The following is a 23,587-nucleotide window of genomic DNA, read 5'->3' as shown; positions in this document are numbered from 1 at the left end:
TTAGCTGCCCTGCTGTGAGCTGCAGGGCCTCACACATGTGAACTGGTGGGCTCTTCCCCCCACGACCCCTTCAGCCTTGGGCCTGCCTGGTGAACGCCGTGCCTGCCCTTCAGATGGTCTTTAACCTGGGTAGATTTAGAAAATGCTGAGGTCAGTGTGCAAGCTATGTGGATTCTTCTGGGCTTCCAGGATTCTTCTGTGTATAAAATCACTATGCTGTGAAAAGAGTTGAGTCAGCTCTCCTGGTCAGCAGGCCACATTTGGCCTTGAAAATGTGGGACAGGGAGGAACATCCAAGAGGACCTTTGGAGACAGTGAGTAGATGGCTGTGTGGTCTTGGTACGTGGGCCCAGGGCCCTCTGCTGCCAGCCTTGTTACTGGCCTACAAAGTGTTCACACATTGTTGTTCTTATTTGTCATAAAAACACTTCGGCCTGCAATCTGAGTATTGGTCATTAAAAAGAAGAAGGAACTCCAGGCAGAGGCTGGCCCTCAGCGGGCCTGGCCTGCTGGTCTGTGGCCTGTGTCGGTTCAGTTTGCCCAGTTACTGGGGGAATCACTACTTCAGATTCCTTGGCCTTGGAGTTAAAGGGAAATATCCTTATTTGGTTGACATTTAATTTCCTTTTTGCCTCCAAAGGAAGGGGCCTGGCCCTTGTGTAATGAGGGCTCGGGGGAAGTGGGCTATATGGGGGCCTGATTTCAGACTCTCTCTGGGCTATGCGGGGGCCTGATTTCAGACTCTCCTGCCTCCACTTACCAAGATAGTGCCAGAAGCAGCCTGCTTGGGGAGGTTATCTGGGAGGTCGCTGTCATTGTGACCCCTCTGGGGAGCATCGCTTTAGAAGATAATTATGTGTAAGTGGAGATGAAAATAGAATTCTCCAGTGCCAGGAGCAGCTGCTCTTCCGTAGTGTTTCAGGAGTTGCCTTTGGGGCCCCTCCTTCCTCCCAAACAAAACACACCCATCCAAAATGAAAGTTGTGAAGATGATTCCTAGCTAGAAAAGTGAGTGTTACAAATGTGTTTTGTGAGTGTGTAATTCCAGAAGTTATTTTTAGGGTGTTCTTTCCTTAGCACATCAAAAGAGCTTCCTTAGAGGAACTGCCTTTTAAATTGCACAGCCTTTCTCTGCCAGAGTGCTACAGGAAGTTTTGACTCAGGTAGTGTTCCTTCAGAATCTGTGGAGGCAGGCTTTGCTTCCTTGTTATAGTTAGAACAGAAAGGCCTTGCCCAAGAGTGGGAGCCAGACAGGGCTCCACGTGTTCCCCTCCCATAAGACAGCCTCCTTGTCCTATGCCCAGGGGTGGCTTTTGTCTCTGCTGACATGCCCCCAGCATCTAGTAAATACGTACTTGTTGATGGACAGGATGTATTGGATGTGGGCCCTGGCATCTTTGCTGGGCTCTGAGTAGGCGGCATGCTGTGATTTCACTTAGAACCCTGAGAAGTTGGTCTTCTGGTATCCAGATTGGTACTGGAACATTAAGTTCTGATTTCATCACTGCTGCCTTCGATAAGTTACTTGCCTCCCTGGGCCTCAGTTCTCTCATCTTTAACCTAGAGGGTTGGATGAAATGATTGGCATGGGGGTCTCCCTTCACCTCTCCACCCACTCTGGGCAGCCCCTTGCACCTGTCTCCCTGGTCACAGTGGGAGCTCCTGGAACAGTGGAACCAGTTTAGGCACAGGGAACATGAACTTTTTATCCCAGCCAGCCTGATAAATACAGGGCTTCCCCCGAACTCAACATGCTTCAGCCCTGGTGCTCCCTGATGGCCTGTCTGGCCAGACCCCCAGAGTTCTTGCTTTCTGGGTCAACTTGGAGGCAGAGACGAGCAGGTGGTGGAGGATTTGGCTAAATCTCCATTCTGGCTCTGGAGGCGGGTGTCTCCAGTTGCTCAACCTGATCTCCTTGTTCTTTTCTCAAGTTTCACACAACTTTTTATCCTTTCCTTGAACAAAGGCTTTTTATTTCTGGATGAGGTTGTGAGAAGTTTTTGTATTTATAAGTAAGGCAGAAAAGAATGGATCATAACTACAAAATTTTATATCAATTACATTCCAAATTTGTTAAGAAATATCTATGTGTAGGAAAAAGACCATGAAGTACTTTATTTTAGTGGTCATCTCTGGATTTTCATATTATAGGAGGGCTTTTTAAGCATTTTTTTTACAATGAGCATGTACTGTCTTTATAACTATTAAAATTATGATTAATAATAATTAATTATTATTTATTAGGATTTAGTATGTGCCAGACAATGTAAGAACTTGCCATTACAGTATCTTATTTAATTCTCACTGTGAACCTATGACATTCCTATTTTAAAAAAACAAAATATACTGGGTGTGGTGACTTGTACCTATAGGCCCAGCTACTCAGGAGGCTGAGTTGGGAAGATCACCTGAACCCAGGAGTTTGAGGGCTACATAGCAAAACCCATCCTGTTTCTTAAAAGCAAACAAATATTAACCTAATTTTTGTTATTGTGGTGAAATATACATAAAAATTGCTTTTTTAGGCTGGTTGTGGTGTCTCATGCCTATAATCCCAGCCCTTTGGGAGACTGAGGCAGGAGGATCACTTGAGCCTAGGAGTTGGAGACCAGCCTGGACAATATAGTGAGACCCCATCTCTACAAAAAAATTTTTAAAAAATTAGTTATGCGTGGTGGTGTGTGCCTGTAGTCCCAGCTACTTAAGAGGCTGAGTTGGGAAGATCGCTTGAGCCCAAGAAGCTGAAGTTGCAGTGAGCTGTGATCATGTCCCTGCACTCCAGCCTGGGTGACAGTGAGACCATGTCTCAAGGAAAAAAATTGCCTTTTCAACTATTTTTAAGTGTATAGTTTTGTGGCCTTAACCACATCCCCTGAGAGATTTTTTTTTTGGAACCCCTTATGCGATAAATGAGGACGCTGAGACTTACAGAAACAAAGCTACCTGCCCAAAGTCACAGAGCTAGTCAGCTTCAGAGGCAGGATTTGAACCCAGAACTGACATACTCAGAAAGGTCCCAGGTTCCTGGGATCTGTGGTATATAACAGTCGGAGTCCATGATCACTCTTCTGCCTCTGCCCACCATTTGACAGTAGAAAGCCATTTGCTAGTGTATGTCTCTTTTTTGAAACTCTAGGGGTTGGATTGTGTTTGCCAGTGAGGTGGTGGTCAGCCCGATTTAGGGTGTGTGGCTGACGCAGGTGCTGCCTGTCAGCGGTTGCCAAGGTTGGTTTGTGAGCTCTGTTGTGTCTTGAGAAGGTTGAAGAGTGGGCTGCTGTGCTGAGAGGGTTGTGTGTCGGAATTCTGTCTCTAGAAGGTCCTCAGCAGTGCAGTGGAAAGGGCAATGGCCTAGAGCTCAGATATGTGGCCTTGTCAGGTCTGGGTTATTTTGGAGAACACACATTGAACTTGGGAATTAGTCTGTACTTTAGTCCTGATTGTGCCGTGTGGTAGACATACTTTGGCTTCCATTTCCTCATTTCTCAGTGAGTGATAAAAATGCCTGTTCTACCTGCCTCCCAGGATGGTGGTGATGATTAAATGTCATGATGTAGGGAAAAAGTGCTGAGGAAACCACAGGGCTCTCAAGGAAGTTTCTCTGATGAGAATTTTGAGTGTACAATGGTGCGTGAGAACAGTGGGGCTGACCTTGGAGATGTGAGGAGGATGGATGCGGATGTGAAGAGCAGCAGGTTTGCTTTATTTCATTTTTGTTTTTGGCAGCAGCTTGTTTCCTCTACCATCACTTCACTGGTGAAGTATAATGTTCCACTGTCTACCTGGTGTTGTATTGCCTAGTGCTGAATGCTCTAGGATTTCACTGGAATTTGTCCCTACCAAATTCCTTGGATTCACTCTCCCCAAAACTCTCATCTCTTTGGTGAAATGAGTTGTAATTTAGGAGATCATTCTGTAACTGCGGTGGTTGAAAGTACACAGCAACTTTCCCTGGTCTTGTTTGTCTTCCTAATTTTTTTTTTTTTTTTTAGCAAATATTTGTCTGTTTCTGTTCTCTAATCTTGAGCAGCCAAGCATGTGAGTGGGCTGGAACCTGGTGGTCTGCCCCTGGGGAGGGGAGGGGGTCCCCCTTGGGTGGTGCTTGCTCTTCATTGGACCCTTTCTGTGCTTGATGCTTTGTAGAACATCAAGGTACAGTAGGCAGAATCCCTTGTTTTATGGGAAGATATGTATACTCAAACCAATATGAGTGTTAGGGATAGACAGCTTGAGAAGTCCCTGTCATGAGGGGTGTAACCCTCAGTCCAAGTGGATGAAGATGGATTATTGGGGATAGTCAGAGAGGATAAACTGTCGGCAGGACTTCTGTGACTTTTTGCTTTTTCACAACTGTTTGAATCAGCTCTTTCCAAGCTGGGGTTTCTGTCCAGCTATCCTGAGATAATTTCTTGAGTCATCACTGTTGCAGTGCACGTTTCATCTGACAGGAAAGCAGGGGCCCATGCAGGGCTCTGCTGAAGTCAGCGGCCCTGTCTTGTTTTTTGGCTTTGAGAATGGTACTCGAAGACTAAGTAGGTCACAGATATCTATTTTGAACTGAGTATGACTGGGCTGCTTGGACATCTAATTTCCGGATCCAATCCTGTTGGTTGCGTTTGCCCAGGAGTTTGGCAGCAAGCACTCTCTGGTTGGTCGTAGGGTGTATTTATAAAGTGGGAAGAGTCTGGAGACACTGCAGTTCTCTATTCCTGCAGGAGAGCCAGGAGTGGGTGGGCTTCAAAACCCTTTAGGAATGGGGGGAGTGGAATTTTTCCACCTCACTTCCTTAAATTTTCTGAAAATTGCTGATCCTCACTAACTTTATGGAACTTTTTTCTTTCGAGGAATCAAATTTAATTTTTACCCAATATTAGCTGGCCTCTGCTTCAAGTTGGATAATAGCTTCAGTTGCTGTGTGCCTTGCCTTTTAGGCAGATTATCTCATTTAATCCTCACAACAAGCTCAGAAAGTGGTTATTATTTTCTCCATTTTACAGAGGAAAAGACCTGAGAATCAGTGGGGCAGTAATTTGCTGACAGACCCAGTGTGTAAGTAGCAGTGCTTGAGATTCAAACGTAAGATCTTCTGATCAGAGTGTGGCCTTTTGCTGCATAGCGCAGTGGTCTCAGGAGCCCTGGGAGGTGTTCTGGCCACAGCTGGAAGTGGCAGCAGGAGCCCTGGGAGAGGGTATTCTGACCACAGCTGGGAGTGGCAGTACAGTAGTGGCTCCTTGGCCCATTGTGGGTTGAGTGCAACCTTCCTCTGAGTAGAGGCCAGCTGTGGGTGTTGGGGATGTGGGCCGTCCAGCCCAGGGAAGCATCTGTCTTTGTGGAACTGGAGTTATGTTTTATGATGTCACTCTGGTGTGACTGGATCACAGAATTCTGAGTTTATACCCTTTGTTGGATTTTTTTCCTGTTTCACTATTTTTCTGTGGGTCCTTGCCCAAGACCTTGGATGAGTGCAGTGAGCAGGCGAGATCTGTGAGTTAACATAGGTGGGGAACGCATTGGATGCACCACCTCCTCTGTGTGCACTGGCTGTTGACCCACCATTCCTCATCATCAGTACTCCGTGCCTTCCCTGCATTTTGGAGGACTAAGCACTTTTGTAGCGGGGAGTGTGTGTTTTGCCTTTCTCTTCAGTTTGTCCCCATAAGCTACTTCCAGGGGCCTGGCAGTAATGCTGCTGCTCCAGGTCATTTGTGTTTGTGGAGTGTCAGAGTTTTCAGGACTTTGCCCAGAAAGTCTTGTCCAGTGCTCCCAGGGAGTGGTCGTCATCATCTCCATTTTACAGATGGGGATTCTTAAGGGAAGTCACTCTTAGGTAGCATACTTCTATACCATAGCTTCCCCTGTAAGTTTCATAAAACACAACCAAGAAGATGCCTGTTTAAAATCAGCTTGTATTCCGAAAGTGAAAGAATGCCCTCTTCAAATGCCCTGGGGATCGTGTACACAGTAGGGTTCTCTTCTCCCTCAGGAATGTGTGGTCCCATCCTAGGTTCCCTCCCGGCCGTTTCCTGGCTTTGTGAGCCTGAGCTGGTTACTGAACCTTTCTGAGTCTGTGTCCTATAAATTGGTGATGATAGTACAATCTAAAAGAGGCTGTGGTAAGATATATATGAGATAGTGTATGTGAGATCACCCAGGCTCAATGCGTTGTAATTGCTTGTTTTTATTTTTCAACCAGGATGGCTTGAAGAAAACACAGATCTCAGCTACAGAGGTTGAGGCCTGAGAAACTCCCCTCCCCTGAAGGGCATTAGTAACTGATCTTACCTGCACACTTCCTCCCCCAAAACAAGAAGGAGAGGATGAAGCTTAAAAACGCTGTTTCAGCTAGAATCTTTCCAAGGTTTTCTCATTCTTTTGGTTTTGGAATGGGGTGCTGATATATGCTTCATTTACTGGAAACCAAAACTAAGGAAGTCCATGTTAACCACACAGCCTCTCAGAAATGCCCAGTATTTTTAAAAATGAGGAAATGCCAAAACACGATTTTAGAAAACGGGGTATTTTAAATTTACATATTGGACGTGTCAGCACTTTTAGCACACACACTTTCACTGATTGTATAATTATCTTGAAAAGACTTAAAAAAACTAAATTTGAGGTTTTCTGGTCTCATTTCTTGCGGGATCTTGCTCTGTTGCCCAGGCTAGAGTGCGGCGGCATGATCTCAGCTCACTGCAACCTCCGCCTCCCAGGCTCAGGCGATTCTCCTGTCTCTGCCTCTGGAATAGCTGGGACTACAGGCATGTGCCACCATGTCCAGCTAATTTTTTATATTCTTGGTAGAGATAGGGTTTTGCCATGTTACCCAGGCTGGTCTTGAATTCCTGAGCTCAAGCAATCCACCTGCCTTGGCCTCCCAGAGTGCTGGGATTACAGGCGTGAGCCACTATGCCCGGCGTGGTCTCACCTCTTCAAAGACCTAATCAGCGTCTAGTGGGTAAGTCTTTTTGTTTTTTTTGAGACAGGGTCTCACTCTGTAACCCAGGCTGGAGTGCAGTGGTGTGATCACAGCTCATCTCCTGAGCTCAGGAAATTCTCCTGAGTAGCTGGGACAGGCAATCCTCCTACCTCAGCCCTCCCAAAGTGCTGGGATTACAGGCATGAGCCACCGTGCTTGGCCAGCTCTTACATTTTTGGTCACCTAGTGACAGACCTTTTTTCCCTTCCCCTCTCTCTCCTTTCCACATTAGTTTTTATGTTTGAGCCTAGACAAGTATAGGGGAAATTCCAGAGGAACCAGCAAAGTGACCTGCAATTTTTGATCTTTGGGGTTTCCAATTTTGTGTATTTGCTGTGTGATCTTGAGCAATTCTCTTACTTCAGGTCTCAAGGAACTTAGCATCTCGTAGGGGAGATAGAACTGGAGTTGATAGCCCTCTTATTGCTGTGGCTACAGACAAGGATTCTTGTCCTCAGTGTGGTGGTAGTGGTTTTTAAGTCTTTATGTGTTATAAATTAGAAGTTTGCAAGGTATGGTTTTTGACACTAAGGGAATTGCAAATGGGATCAAGGACTAGACTTCCCTGCATGAGACACTCTCTCATCAGACTCCCAGACTTATGTTATACCACCTGGTGCAGTCAGTTACAGTTACCTGTTTACCTGGCCACCTGCCTAGATTAACAGCAAGCTCTACAATGGCGGAGACTTGGCCTATGCCCTGTTATATCTTAGGCATCTTATGTATTGTACTTCCATGTGGAATACAACGGATGCCTGCATAAAAGATTTGAAGGATTTCGAATCACTTAACATGGTAGCAGGCCGAGGGGTGGAATTGGCTACCACAGGTCCTGTGTTGCGTAAACTGGTCGTGCCACATGACCAGACTTGTCTCCCTTCCTCCCATGCCCACAGCCCCTCTGCTGAGAAAGACAGAACCAGTACCAGGTAGGTCCCTTGTAACAAACCAGAGGGGTGAGTGGAATTATCTTCTGTTTTATAGACCAAGATCTGGAGAAGTCACATAGCTAACATGCCAGAGAGTCAGCATTTGAATGTGGGCCTGCAGGAGTCCACTTTTTACACCCTTCACAGATCGGATATGCTGGTGCATCTGCCCCTGAGGACATATTCGGCGATACAAATCCAATTAACCCGATAGCCCAAGAAACTTAAACTAGTCTGAGGAAGAACTTCCTGACATTTTGTTTTTGTTTTGTTTTAAAGTTTGTGCCAAAAAGGGGCTAGAGTTGGGGCTTTTCAAACTGTTAATCACAATCCACAGTCAGAGAATTGATTTAGTGGGTTGATACATTTTTAAATGAAATAGAACGGTGAAAAATAACAATGTGTGACACACAGGCTGTGTGTAGGTGCATCCCTCCCAGGCCATAATAGAAATGCACTTCTGACTGTGGATCAATGATCAAAATATCTGAGAGAGAGATTATAGCTTCGATTGGTATTGGCTAGATTGCGAAGTCCTTGGCGGCAGGGATGTTCTCTCTTTTATGTTCCCTTCATCCTTTGTCCAGTACTGAGTACTTAGCTGATTGGTTGGTCTGTCTGGGAGAATTTGTAACAGTTCACCCCTCAGACTGGAAGAATAGTCAGAATGATGTTAAGGACAATTTGCAGAATACTGTCTCTGCAAGGAAATGACAGGTATTCTTACCCTTGCTTTATGAATGAGGAAAGCAGAAAGACACCGAGTGTGATAGTTAAGAGCTTGGGCTCTAAAGTCTGAGAAACCTGTGTTTGAATTCTGTTTGTGCAGTGTCATGGTTGTGTGACTTTGGGTAACTTTTTTAAGCCTGACTTTGTCCATCTTTAGGCAGGGTATGATGAGGGTACCTACCTCAGGTATTGTGACAGTTAGATGAGTTAGCTCGAGTTTAGTGGCTTTAGCACAGTGCCTGGCATCTGATAAGCAGTTAGTAAGCATTATCTGCTGCCCTTCGTTTTATGATTAAGAGAGATTAAGTGACTCATGTTGGGTCCCAGGGCACCAGCTGGAGCCAGGCCCACTGCAGGAGCCCCTTCTAGAGTTGCAGATCTGTGATAGTTATTTGATCTTGATCTAAACTTGTAGCTCTAATCTGTGGTTTGGCTGTGGCAGTGAAAGGAAGTGAATGTTGCAACAGAGCAGGTGTGTGCATACAAAGAGATGTCCTGGTTTTGCCAGTTAGAGAAAACAGCGTCTTCCAGAGATATGGCTGCATGTGGAATCTGAGAATATAAATGACATTTCTTAGGAAAGCCAGGTGCTTTGTATTTTCATCAAAAACAACAGTTTCCTAAAACTGAATATAGCAATGTATATGCTTAAACTGGTGGTTTTGTGTCTGGCACAGTGATAATTTTAGTGGAAACTCCAAGATTTGGTAAATACTGATTTCTGAAATCACTCACTGAGCCTAGCAGCACCACTGTGCACTTAGAACGAAGTCCTTGAAAATACGTGACATGCTGAAGGTGCAAGGCACTGGACAGAAATCCCAAAGAGACTTGGTTTTGGCTTTAGCCCCTAATTTGCAAGTCTGGGTCTCTGTTCAGTTCTCTTTTCCAGGCTGGAGAGTCTTGAGCCTTCTTTCTCCTTAAAGTCAAAATAATTTTGTTCTTTATATCCCGAAGCGTTGATTGTCTTTGTATCTTGATAGGAAAAGGTAGTATATATGAAAAATTATCTAATGGTCAAAACTTGCTGGTTTATACTTTAGTTGAAAATAGCCTTTCTGCCTTGTTTGGAAGCAATATAGTTTAGGGATAGTTAAGTATAATGGTCAAGAGCAGAAACTTTTAGCTGGATTTAGGTTCCTGTCCTGCCTGTGCTTCCAACAAGGTGTTTGACTTTGGTGCCTTAACCTCTCTGCACCCTGTGTGTAAAGTGGGTTAATAAGAGAATTGCTACCTTGTAAGTTGTTGAGAGGATTAAACGGGGTAACATGTAAAACCCTCAATGCAATGTCTGCTCCTAAACTCTTCAGTGAATAAGAGCTGTTAACGTCATCATTATCATCATCAGTATTATTAGTGGAAGGTCTTTCCAGGAGCCCAGAATTATACACCTGGCTGTGCTGTTGCTGACAGTTGCCCTGGATATGTTGCTGAACTCCTAAACTTCAGGATTCTTTTCTCTCAAACAAGGGATGCCTCTAGTACAAACGTTCTGCCCCACCTGCAGCATGCTTTGTTTCTCATCAGGCCTGAGCGATGCCATCCGGGCTGCAAGGGTTTGAGTCCCCTTTTCCAGTAAGGACCTATAGTGGCTCTGCCAGATGTTGGCCCTGCTAACCTTTGCTTTTCTTTGCTTGATTTTATGTTCGTAGTGTAGCTTTCTTTTTCTGGCTCTGCCAAATGACTCCTCATGGTTTTATATTTTTTTCTAGTGTATTCAGACTATAGGTCTGGCATTGGAGTTAAGTCTTAGCTTGGGAGAGCCTCACACATAGGGGATATTACAAGTAAGGGTGAGCCCATCACTTTGCTGTTGACTTTTTAAATATGTTTGTGTTTGTACCTGTCACACTTCTCAACCCAAGTACTGAGGACTGCCTATATCTGAGGCTGGCCATTGAGAGCCACTCATGAGAAAGGAATGGCTTTTCTGGATCCATAATAAGCCACCTTCTTGCTTTGTTTCCTTCTTTGCCTTGGTTTTAGTTCGAACTTTTAAAGAGCTCACCAGAGTTCATCTTGGTGTAGTTTTTATATTTTGCACATGCATCTTTGTTAGCCCCTACTTTTGCAAAAGATGGAGCTGTGGAGTTAATCTCTGGTCTGCCATTGATGTTTTAGGTTTATCTTGTTCTCTTGGACAGGCATGCACAATGAATTAATTGAGTTGTTTTCAGCCCGCTTCCTGCCTAATTGAACACCTGCCGAGTGAATGCTGCCAAGTCGCTTGCCTATTACCTGATTTGCCAGCCATTCCTGTCATGTCAGTGTCTTGCTTGTATGCAAAGACTCAGTCTTGTCATTTGTAGTTCACTTTCTGTGTTCTTCAGATAACTTTTTTTTTTTTCATGTAATTTAAAGGCACTCGTGCATCCTCCTTTGTTACAGTCCCTCTGCATTCCCATCTTGCCACTGTCCTCCCGGTTAAGATCATTACTGACTAGGCCTCATAAAAATGCTGAAACACCAGATGCAGGACAAGGGCATATGTGCACCCTGGGTTGGTTCTGATGTTTGTGTATCTTTCCCTTGGTCCCAGGCTAAGTTTCCAGCAAGCCATTCTTAAGTAGTGCTGACAGTTTAGAACTAATTAGAAATAGTCTTTTAAGGGTTGGGACACAAGATGGTTTTTAAAAGAGTGCTGTCATTTTTTGACATTAGAGACTTGTATCTTTCCAAAGAGAAGAGTGGTCTTACTAAAAATGAGAACCAGGGCGGGAATTCAGCCTTCTCTGATCACAGAAAGCCGCCCCTGTTAATGGCCTGTGCTTGTCCTCTTGACTGTTTTCTTTGGCTGAAAAGTCTTATAGCCAGTCACATGGCTCCTACTGGAGCCCTGGCTTAGGTGTGATTTTTTTGTTAAAAATATCCTGGAGATACAGCAACCCCTTCTTAGTTATTTGGTAGAATTACATATCTTTTCTCTTAGCCTTTCAAAAACATAGAAGTGTACTGTTTGGATTTCTTCTGCTCAGATTTGAACTTATTCAAATGAGATGAGACTGGTTATCTCCTTTGATTTCATTGAGGTTTGCATTTTGTTTTCTGTTTCCTTCTGGCTTTTCTTTGCATAATTTCAAATTTTAAAAATATTTCAAAAGGCATGGCTCCCCAAAAAGTTAAACATAGAATGATCGTAAGACCCAGCAATTCCATCCTAGTTATATACTCAAAAGAATTCGATCAGGGACTTAAATCCTTGAACCCAAATCTTCATGGCAGCACTATTAGCGACAGTCAAAAGGTGGAAGTAACTCAGCCAGGTGTCCATCAGTGGATACATGGATAGACAAAATGTGGTATCTCCATATCTCTACAATGGAATGTTGTTCAGCAATAAAAAGGAATGATGTACAGATGTATGCCACAACTTGCATAAACCGCAAGAACATGTTATTTGTAAGAGAAACCAAACACCAAAGGCCACATATTATATGATTCCATTTATACAAATTATCCAGAATAGGTAAATCCATAGATAGAGAAAAAGCAAAGTAATGGTTTCCAGGGGCTGGAGGGAAGAGGTTGTGTGGATCGACTGCCAAGTGGATACTGATTTTCTTCTGGGTTGATGAAAATGTTTTGAAACTAGATAGAGGTGGCAGTTGCACAACATTGTGAATGTCTACGTGCCGTGAATTATGTACTTTAAAATGTCTGATATATGTTATATGCATTTCATTTCAATTAAAAACAATTTGGAGCAGCAGCATATGTGTTCTTGCAAAAGATGGCTTTTCCAGTGACACCATACAAGAGTTGCTGTCTAGCAAGGTACTTCAATGCGGGTAGGAGAAGGAGTGTGGAGTCAGGCTGCTGGGGCTGGGATCTTGGCTTGTCACTTGGCCTGGGGGCAAGTTGGCTTGGTGAGTTGCCTCCCCTTTCAGCCTGTTTTTTCTTCTGTAAAGAGCATAAAAGCATTACTTTCTAGGGTTGCTGTGAGAATCAGTGGAGATAATGGATATAAAGTGCTCGGTACACTGTAAGTGCTTAATAAATATTAACCTTTATCTGTTCTGTGGAAGAAGAAGAACAAAGTGGACTCAAGGAGAGAAGCAAAGTGCTGGAACTAGAGAAATTGGAGTTGATTTCAGCCATCTAGGTTTGGGTTAGACCTTTGAGAAGAATTTTAAAAATCTTGTTCTCTAAATTTCTTTTTAGAAGTTGCCATAACCATGTGCAGTCAGTGATGCTATTGGGAGCTGATTTCTGCCAACTAAAGCAAAGAATATTTATAAAGCACTTAGAATAGTGCCTGCCAGACAGCAAGGGCTCAATTAAGTGCTTGATTAAATTAAAGAAGAAAAAACCAATTGGATTACGGCAGTCGTAAGGCAGCAGTAGGGTGACAGCCCCTGCCCACTTCCCTTCCTGAGCTCTCTGCTTCATGCTTGGGTGGTCTCATTCTGGAGCTGGTTTTGTGAGACAGTGTTGAGCACACATCGATGGAGATGTGCCGGCATCTTTTGTTAGCCCTCTGGCATTTGTAGGAAACTCAGCTACTGGGGTCCCCTTTGTAAATGTATTTTATGTTTCTGATTCCTGCTTTCTTCCTTGGAAGAAAGGTCTTTATCATCACCTGGGCCCAGGTGAACCTTCCAGCTGAGTAGAGGACAAAGAAACCCTGGATCTAAGGAGAGGCTCCCATCATCCAGCTTTAAGGGAAGGTGGAAGGCAGAGGGCTATGAGGCAGGGAAGGCTAGTCTGACTTTCACTGGTAAAGAAGTTTTTGTTTCTTCTTAGCACACAATTGTAGAGATTTCTAATATTAGGATACTACTCGAATGTAAATGGGTATGTAGATCTCTCTCTCTTCTTTTTTTTCTTTCTTTTTTTTTTTTTTTTTGACAGAGTCTTGCTTTGTCACCCAGGCTGGAGTGCAATGGCACGATCTCGGCTCACAGCAACCTTCACCTCCTGGGTTCAGGCGATTCTCCTGCCTCAGCCTCCCGAGTAGCTGGGACTACAGGCACGCACCACCACAGCTGGCTAATTTTTGTATTTTTAGTAGAGATGGGGTTTCACCATGTTGGCTAGGCTGGTCTCGAACTCCAGGCCTCAAGTGATCCACCCGCCTTGGCCTCCCAAAGTGCTGGGATTACAGGCATGAGCCACTACGCCTAGACGATCTCTCTCTTTTCTAATTCCGTTTGCGCTAAATGTCATTATGCACAATTAGCACCTTTTATATATTGGTGGTTCTTTACTGTTGGTACTTCACAATTTAGTGCCCAAATAATGTAAACTGTGGTATAGAAAGAAGCAAGATTATTGGACTTGGGATCTGAAGAACAGAGCTTAGCAGTTATGTGTACAGGATTTCTATTTACTTTATCTGCCTGACTCCCCTTCTTTCTTTTGGGACCGGCATTCTCCCTTCTTCAGGGGTGTTACTTCTCCCTTACCGATTACTGGGACCTGCCAAGCATGGTTCTTGGTCCCCTGTGTTCTTGGTCTTGGTACAATTTTAATTATAATTAATTTTTGTAATTAAAAAATCTTTTTTAGTAAAAGGGATAATTTATTATGAGAACCGGAATGCCTCAAGAAAATCCAAGGCAGTAATTGCAGCCATGTAATAGGATGTTAAGATGGGGCCTTTCCCTGCCCCAAATGAATGTGAAGCAGCCTCCTGTGTAGAAATCACAAAGGAAAAACAGAACCAGTTTTACTGCATTTGGACCCCTTGCCAGGTCAAAGCTATTAAAAGGGGGTCAGACTGGAGAGGGGAGAGAATTTGATGGATAGGTGTCTTTGGACAGAGCTGCTGTTGTGTTGCTGCCAATCCGCCCAGCATAGATAGGGCTGGGGAGACGTACAGTGGTGTAATGCACATTTGTTCAAGCCCATCTCCCTGGAATTTTGAACTTGAGGCCCAAGAGCCTTTTCTTCTGGGGTGGTGGAGCCAGAGAAATGGGAACATGAAGCTGCAGTGACCCTGGTTTCCTGTCTGGAGGAGAAAGCTGGCTTGCTGCAGCTGGCTTGGAGTAGGAGGAACTTGTAGGCAGAGAGAAGCAGAGAAGGGAGTGTATTCGCCTGGAAATTCCCTCCTGTCTGTCCTCTCTTCCTTATTTCAAATTTTCTTTTGCCAAGGTGTTTTGTTTTGTTACTTATAACCAAGGGTCCTGAGTAACAGACATGACCTTCGTTAACTCATTGAACTTCCCTTACTCTAATTTTTTCCTCATGTATACAGTGATATACAAGTAATTACCTCACAGTTACAGAGATGATCCAATAAAATAGTGAACATGGAAGCTTGGGGGGACTGTAGCATAGGAAAAGTGGAGGCTTTAGCATTTTGTGATTATTTTACTACCTGTCACTAATGATCTGATTGTTCTGCACATCATTGGTTTTCTCGTTAAAATTCTTTCAGAAACAAATGGTGCCAATAACATGCTCCACTTTTTAAAATCACAGAGTTGCTTGACCTGACCTGTGTATTTGTAGGAAATGAATGAATGGCTCTTGATAAATTATGGCCTTTCCAAACCTAAAAAAAAGCTTTCTCTGAGTTGAGTTTTAATTATATTTTGGGGAGCAGAGAGTACTGCCTCCAGGTCAGATGAGCTTTTCTTCGTGTTTCTGTGCCAGGGATAATGGTGCCAAAATTTTAGAGTAATGGTGCATTTATTTGGCCTTGGAGTTAAGTAGCCTTGGGTTTGAATGCCAGTGTTGAATGCCACTTATCTAACTATGTTGTCTCTTTGAGCCTCAATCTTGAAGTCTGTAAAATGGGGATAATTACCCCAACCCCGCAGATGGAGGATTATAGGAGACGATGTGTTTAAAGTCCTTAGCTATGTCTGGTATGTGGTAGATGCTGAACAAATGCAGCTGTTACTATTAAAAACGATACCTTCAGTAAACCATTTGCAACTAAAGGGAATGAGGCTAGAAAATGTGAATGCCGAAATCATTTAATCAGCTATTAATTGAATATACTATTGAGTGCCTCCTCTGTGCAAGGGGTGGCAGTGGAGTGGATAAGAAGTTATGTAACACTATTCCTGTTTGTTTATTAGGGAAATAAATCATGTACGTATGGAAAAAAGTAATATGTGAGGCAGCTGGGGTTTGGAGGGTGGCAGAGGATTGGAAATGGGGAGGCTTCTTGGAGGTGTAGAGCTGATGGAAAAATATAGCAAGGGAATTGATGTCAGGAATTACACACTTAGGGTGATCTTTGGAAGAGACCAAATTTTATTTATATATATATATTTATTTATTTATATATTTATATATATTTATTTATATATTTATATATTTATTTATATATTTATATATATATTTATTTATATATTTATATATATATTTATTTATATATATATATATAGCCTCATCCTGTTTTATTTTTCCTTCATCTTCCTGATTCCTTCCCAGATCTGCTTAATGTTTCTGATCATTATATTGATGACCCATGCCAATTGCCCATTCCAGAGTTTAGCATTCTCTTTGTAGACTAATTTTTGCCATGAACCACTGGCCTATAGCCCTCAGTGATCAGAATTCTCCTAACAGATTCTGTATCCCTCCTCCCATTTTCCCCACTTTAATTTTCTGCACTGGAAATGGCCTTCTCAGGAGTTCCATCATGTGGAATCATGACCATTCATTCAGCAGATGCTTGTTGAGCACCTACTACAGGCAGCATGCAGGGCAGTATGCAAAGGAGGTCTGGGGAATAAAGAGATTGATGAAACCAGGTGGTCCCTGCCCTGAAGCAGCTTGGTTAGTAGAGGAAACAGATGGGCAAATGGACTCTAATTAAATGTGATTAGTGCTTTATGTTTGTCAGATAAGGAAAGACATTTGGCGGGAGCCCCAAATCCCAGAGTCCTCCCTCAGTCACTTACTGCTGTGCTTGGTTCAGAAAGGCTGTCCCCCTCACGGAGCAGTCTGGGAAAATGCATTCCTTATTAGTAACTACGATTCTGATGTGAAATCTCTCTATATAGTATCTTGGTTGGGAAAGTGTATAAGTGAAGATTCCTTTTGTCACCTCCACCCAAATCCTCTTCCACTGAGGAGTCCAGTCTTCCTTCCTCTCACAGACAAACCTGCTCTTCCTCCTGGGCCCTCCATCTCAAAATTGGCACTGTCATCAATCCAGAGGCTTGAGAGCATCTTTGATACCTCCGTCTCCCTCATCACCTCTATCTGATCATCCACCAAGTCCTGGCACCTCTATTGCCCTCTCTTCCATTGCTATCACCCAAGTCTAACCCATCTCCAGCTGCAGGTCATGACCTATGTTACCTCATTCTGAAATTAATTTAGGGGTTTCCCCCCCATCATTTAACAAAATAAAAAAATAGTAGAATGGGAGACATTAGAGTAAATTACATGTAGTTTAAGTTTGAGTTTTATTTTGTCAAACTTGTGTTTGTGTATAATAGTTTCACATACAAAAAAAGGCTAACATTGCTAAGGTCTTCACATATATTGACTTATTTATCTCCCACAACAACCTATATAGTAGGCACCATTATGCTTATCCTTATTTTACAAAAGAGGGAACTGAAACTCAGAGAATTTGAGAAGCTGGCCCAGGGTCACAGAGAATATTAGTGTTCCAGCCCCCACACTGCAGCCACAATAGGCTTATAAAATGCAAGTTGGATGATTCTTCACTATTGATGGGTCCCATGCTCTTAGGATAGTATAAAGTCTGGTCATAAGGCCCTGTGTAATCTGGTTTCCCCACACCTCTCAGGCCTGCTGACCATCCTCTTGCCCCACTGCCTTTCAGCTTCTAGATGTGCCAGGCTTTGAAACACCTCAGGGCCTTTGCCTTTGGCCTTTCAGACTTAGTTAGGCCCCTTCATGACCTGCCCCCATAGTACTCTGTATTGCCCTGTATTGTATTGTAGTACCCTTTCACAGCACTTACTGGAGCCACCAAGATATACGGTCAATGCCTCACTTAATGACAGGGACACATCCTGAGAAATGCATCATTAGGCAGTTTTGTTGTGTGAATATCGTAGAGTGTGCTTACACAAACCTAGATGGTATGGCCTACTACACACCTAGACAATGTGGTTATAGCCTATTGCTCCTAGGCTACAAACCTTTACAGCATGTTGCTATACTGGATACTGTAGGCAGTTATAACACAATGGTAAGCGTTTGTGTATCTAAACATATAAAAGGTACAATAAAAATATAGTATAAAAGATTTGAAAAATATATACCTGTATAGGGTACTTGCCATGAATGGAGCTTGCAGGACTGGAAACTGCTTTGGGTGAGTCAGTGGCTGAGTGGTGAGTGAATATGAAGGCCTGGGACATCATTGTACACTCTTCGTGTGGCAGTGCAGTAGGTATGCTTATGCCAGCATCACCACAAACACGGAGTAATGCTTTGTGCTACGGTTTTATGATGGCCATGACATCATTGGACAATAGGACGTTTTCAGCTTCATTATAATCTTAGAGGACTGCTGTCATATATGCAGTCCTTTGTTCACCAGAACATCATTATGTGGTGCGTGACTGTACACTAAGTCCTCATTTAACCTCATACATGGGTTCTTGGAAACTATGACTTGAAGTGAAACCATGTATAATGAAACCAATTTTATGAAGGCTAATTGATGTAAACAAGAGTTAAATTCCTATTGCATATTTCTGGCACAGAAATATCACCAAACTTCTAAATAAAGACCCCAAACACTTCTAATACTAAACACTGAAGTAAATGGGAGCTATACCTACATTTAAGAAAAATTAATAAGAACAAGTGAGATCACTATTGACCCAGTTTTTGGTGGATCAGTGAGTGAGGGTGGTCATGTTTACAAAATGAAAATTACCAGGGTCATCTCCTCCTACCGTGCAGTTTAAAAACAATTACGAATATGGCAGCTCACTGAGCACTTTCAGACCACATTGTTAATGTCCTGCATTTGTATGATTATACTTTATGAATTTTTGTTTGACAATAATTTGTATTCATTCATTTATCCATTTTCTAACCTGCTTATTCCAGTGTAGAGTAGCATGTGGTTGGAGCCTCTCCCAGCAGCTCAGGGCACAAGGTGATAAGCGCACCCTGCGTAGGACACAGTTTCATTCCAAGGTGCGCTCACATCCACTCCGATGGGGACCATTAGACACATAAGTGCCTAACTCCAACATCTTTGGGATGTTCAAGTTAGGTATTTGTAGAGGATGTAAGAGGAAACCAGAGTACCTGGAGAAAACCCACACAGACATGGAGAGAATGTGCAAACTCCACACAGACAGTGGCCCCAGCTGGGAATTGATTTTTTTTTTCTTTTTATCAACGTTATAATGCAGTGATGCTATTTGAGGACCTGCTGTAGTTCCTTGCTGACTTCAGGGGCACAAAGGCTGGCCTGCATCCTCAGTCCCTAGGGCAGCGTCTGGCATGCCAGTCAGGGAAAACCTAACTGGGTGTTTGATTAGCTGTGGGAGGTGAAGGAAGGGAGGGGTCTCATTTTTGGCTGAATCGTCTATCCCTGTCAAAATAGTCCTTTCTTCTTCCTGTCTTACCTTTCTAGAAAGCATTTTTTTTTTTAATTGGACATGTTTATTTCTGTGGGTGGGTCAAAATCTTTTGAGTGGGCTTTTTGTTTTTGTCCCATTTTGAGACGGAGTCTTGCTCTGTCTCTCAGGCTGGAGTGCAGTGGTGTAATCTTGGTTCACTGCATCCTCTGCCTCCTGGGTTTAAGTGATTCTCCTGGCTCAGTCTCCGCAGTAGCTGGGTATACAGGTGCCTGCCACCATACCTGGCTAATTTTTGTATTTTTAGTAGAGATGGGGTTTCACCATGTTGGCCAGGCTAGTCTTTAACTCCTGACCTCAAGTGATCCGCCCACCTCAGCATCCCAAAGTGCTGGGATTACAGGCATGAGCCACTGCAGTGGCCTGTTTTTGTCTTTTAATCTGTGGATCCCCAGTGTGCTGCTCTAACTAGATGAAGAGCTGCTGGCTTACATCTGTTGGGCAGGCCCTTAGTCCTTGTGGGCTGAGCAGTGTGGTAGTGAAGGAGTCCTGAGCTGCAGATCAAGAGGTGGAGGACCTGACTACACCACTTCTTTGCAATTCAGCCATGAGACAGCTTCCTGGTCCATAAAACTGCGGTGGGGTGCAGTGGGGCTGGGGGTGGGTGGTAACAGCATACAAGCCTACATCTGGGCTGCTTTCGACAATTGGGAGATAATAGTGTGTAAAAGGTCCCTGGCATGGCAGTGTTGGCTGTTCAGGAAAAGTGACTGTTTTTTAAAAATCTCTTCTTTCTTGGATCTCCTTGTGCTTGGCAGTGTGCCTTTCCACTTAGATCCAGGCCTTGGTTGGTCAAGGGCAGTTTTTTCATCAGCAGAGTGACTGTAGCCCTAAGGCCAAAGCCATTCAAATTCCTTCTTACATTCACACATTGGTGATTGTTGAAACCTTGACATTTGAGCTTGGAGAGCTTTCTGGCCTAGGCTAGTGCAGTGACAACTGTAGGTCCCACTTTGGCCCTGCGGTCATAACTAGGGTAATACTAATTGCAGCTTTCATTTGTTGAGCATCTGCCCTTCGCCAGACCTGTACTCAGAGTCCATGATGCTCACACCAACCTTGTCAAGTAGGTGGTGGACTCCCCATTTTATGCAAGAGGAAACTGTAGTCCAGAGAGTTTGAGAAACTTGACGCGGTCTCCTGTTTGGAGTTCTCTATAGGACCTCCTTCTCTTTTAGTTATAACTAGTCTTTTAATTGCTTTTTTAGTTTTATTCCAATAGGTTTTTGGGGAAGAGGTAGTGTTTGATTATATGAATAAGTTCTCTGATGGTGATTTCTGAGATTTTGGTGCACTGATCACCTGAGCATTGTACACTATACTCAGTGTGTATCCTTTTATCCCTCACTCTGCTCCCATCCTTTCCCCACCAAGTCCCCAAAGTCCACTCTTATGCATCATTCTTATGCCTTTGCACCCATAGCTTAGCTCCCAATTATGAGTGAGAACATAGGATGTTTGGTTTTCCATTCCTGAGTTACTTCACTTAGAATAATGATCTCCAGTTCCGTCCAGGTTGCTGTAAATGCCATTATTTCATTCTTTATAATGACGCAGTAGTCTTTCGTGGTATATGTATAGCACAGTTTCTTTATCCACTTGTTGATTGATGGGCATTTGGGCTGGTTCCATATTTTTACAAATGCGAATTGTGCTGCTGTAAACATGCATGTGCAAGTATCTTTTTCATATAATGACTTCTTTTCCTCTGGGTAGATACTGGGATTGTGGGGTTGCTGGATAAAATGGTGGTCCTACTTTTAGTTCTTTAAGGAATCTCCACACTGTTTTCCATAGTGGTTGTACCAGTTTGCATTCCCATAATTGCTTTGACTTAGAAAATGATGGCTGTTTGTAAGCCCCTTGTGAGCAACTTTTTTTTTTTTTTTTTTTTTTTTTTCATTTTTGAGTCAGGGTCTCATTCTGTTGCTTAGCTAAAGTACAGCAGTGCAATCATAGCTCACTGCAGCCTTGAGCTTCTGGGTGCAAGCGATCCTCCTGCTTTGGCCTCCCGAGTATCTGAGACTATAGGCATATGCAACCATGCCCAGCTAACTTTTTTTTTTTTTGGTAGAGACAGGGTTTCACCATGTTGCCCAGGCTGGTCTCAAACTCCTGGGCTGAAGTAAATTGCCTACCTCCACCTCCCAGAGTGTTGGGATTACAGGCATGGGCCACTGCACCTGGCCATGAGCAATTTTTAATAGTTGTCTCTTGTCTCTTCTATATGGCCTCTGTTCTTGATTGGTATAACCCAGTTTTACCTAGATGAGGTCATTGCTCAGTGGGTCTGCTCGTCCAGGCTCTGCAGAGGTCTACTTTGCTCTGGAAGTGTTTCCTGCTCCTTCTTTTCCCACCTCCAGTGGTGGAGTGTGTGCTGATTGGATAGAGTCCATGCTCTGGAAATAGGAACCAATTTTCTCTCCTCACTACTTCTTTTTATTTCTAACTGCTTCTGTTCATCTTTTCTGGGCTGCATTCATTTTCCCTCTTTACTGCTGTAGTTTATTGCTCTTTGCTGACTCCTTTATTTTTATTTTCCAGACTTGCCTGAAATGCATCTTGATTCTGGCATCTTTAGATGTTTAAAGCCCTGCACTTTGTTACTAATGATTTCCCTCATTTTGCAGAATTCCATTCAGTTGCAGTTCTATTTGGCAAGACCCTGCTTTTCTTCTTTCTTAAATCATTACATTTTAATATTCTTCTCTTCCTGCTCTTTTATAGAAATTTGTATTTCATTTTTTAGGTTGTAATAATGGACCTTCAATGCCCTACAGTTTGACTTCTTATCATACTTACTTGTTTTCAGAATCATATGTTCATGGAGCAGAGGCACTTTTATGCTGTCCTTGCTTTTTCTAAAAGGCAAATCTGTCCATACCATTTTGGTACTCAGCACCCTTCATAGGCTCTTGAAGATCAGCTCTGAATGCCCCATCCCAGTGTTGGAGACCAGTGGTGTCCCCCTCCCTTCACCTGCCCACTACGACACTAGCTCAGCAGTTCTCCACAATTGGTTTCAGGACCCCTTTATGTAACTCTTAAAAATTAGTGAGATTCCCCTAAGAGCTTTTGTTTGTATAGATTGTATCTAGTAATATTTACTGTGTTAGAAATTAAAATTAAAGAAATTTAAAAATATTTATAAACTTGTTTAAATATAACAATAAACCCATTATATGATATATGATAACATAAAGTAGCATTTTTAATGAAAAGTAAATATTTCCAAAGCACAAACATTTAGTGAGAAGAGTGACATTGTTTTACTTTTTCCCAAATCTCTTTAATGTCTCTCTTAATGGAAGACAGCTGGAGTCTCATAAATGCTTTTGCATTCATTCTGTTGCAGTATGTTGTGTTGGTTGAACTATGTGGAGAAAATCCAGCCTTACACAGACATGTAGTTAGAAAAGGGAGGAGTGTTTTAATAGCCCTTTCAGTTAATTGTGGGTAGTCTTTGAAACTATATCAGAACTTGACCCAGGTGTAAAGGTTTGTTGCAACATAGAATCTGAAACCAATCAATGAACTTTTCATAATGCTGTTACATTAAAGTCTGTTGTCCTATCACATCCATTGAAAGGATCTTTTACACATCATTTTGTAACATCATGCATCATTAGTCATTTGGAAAATATCAAAATATCACATGTAATACCACCGTTTAGAAAAATATCAACATGTCACATTTGTTAATGTCATTGCCATTCTCATCTGAAAAGTCTTTAAGTATTGAGATGCTCTAAAGCTGAAAATACTGGATACAGGTTTTCCAAAGTTCTGTTTATTTGTTTTGAGATAGAGTCTCTATCCCCCAGGCTGAAGTGCAGTGCCACAATCTCAGCTCATTGCAACCTCCGCTTCCCGGGTTCAAGTGATTCTCATGCCTCAGCCTCCCAAGTAACTGGGATTACTGACACCCACCATCACGCTTATTTTTGTATTTTTAGTAGAGATAGGGTTTCACCATGTTGTTCAGGCTGACCTTGAACTCCTGACCTCAGGTGATCTGCCCGCCTCGGCCTCCCAAAGTGCTGGGATTACATGCGTGAGCCACCGCACCCGGCCCCGAAGTTTTAATTTTTGCTTGAAAGCCCAAAATTTGTCTTTAGCAACAAATACTGTCAGTTTTCCTTGAAATAACAGGCTCACTGTATTTATTTTTGACAAAGTGTCTATAAATACCCAAATCTGAGTAATCATAGTTTTTCTCAGTCATTCTTTCAAGGAAAGATGGTGTTCTGTGAAAAACAGTGGCTAAGCTTGCAGCTCAGCCACACAAGTACTTTTTCTTCCCAAAGACAACCACCGCACTCTGGCCTGCAGCGGAAGTGCTGAATGAGTGCGCTTAACATTTTGTTACATGGGATGTTAAAAAGATGTGTACTCAAGAATCAATATTTAATGAA

General features: G+C 43.0%; 1 protein-coding gene across 4 annotated transcripts in view; it reads left to right on the top strand.

Moving 5' to 3' along the window:
• SMCO4 (single-pass membrane protein with coiled-coil domains 4) overlaps positions 1 to 23,587 on the top strand; it is a 151,921-nt gene that overhangs the window by 13,184 nt on the left and 115,150 nt on the right. The window contains exon 1 of one of the 4 annotated variants that reach the window (XM_016921790.4): positions 5,429 to 5,481. The exons of the other annotated variants lie outside the window; for them this stretch is intronic. The gene's annotated coding sequence lies outside the window, so the exon portion shown is untranslated. Of the gene's footprint in view, positions 1 to 5,428; positions 5,482 to 23,587 lie in introns of those variants that run through there. 4 annotated transcript variants of the gene reach the window in all.

Source organism: Pan troglodytes, chromosome 9 (assembly GCF_028858775.2).
Source record: "Pan troglodytes isolate AG18354 chromosome 9, NHGRI_mPanTro3-v2.0_pri, whole genome shotgun sequence".
In the NCBI taxonomy this organism is placed as follows: Eukaryota; Metazoa; Chordata; class Mammalia; order Primates; family Hominidae; genus Pan; species Pan troglodytes.
The sequence above is the reverse complement of the archived record's forward strand: the minus strand, read 5'-3'. Positions and strand labels throughout refer to the sequence as shown.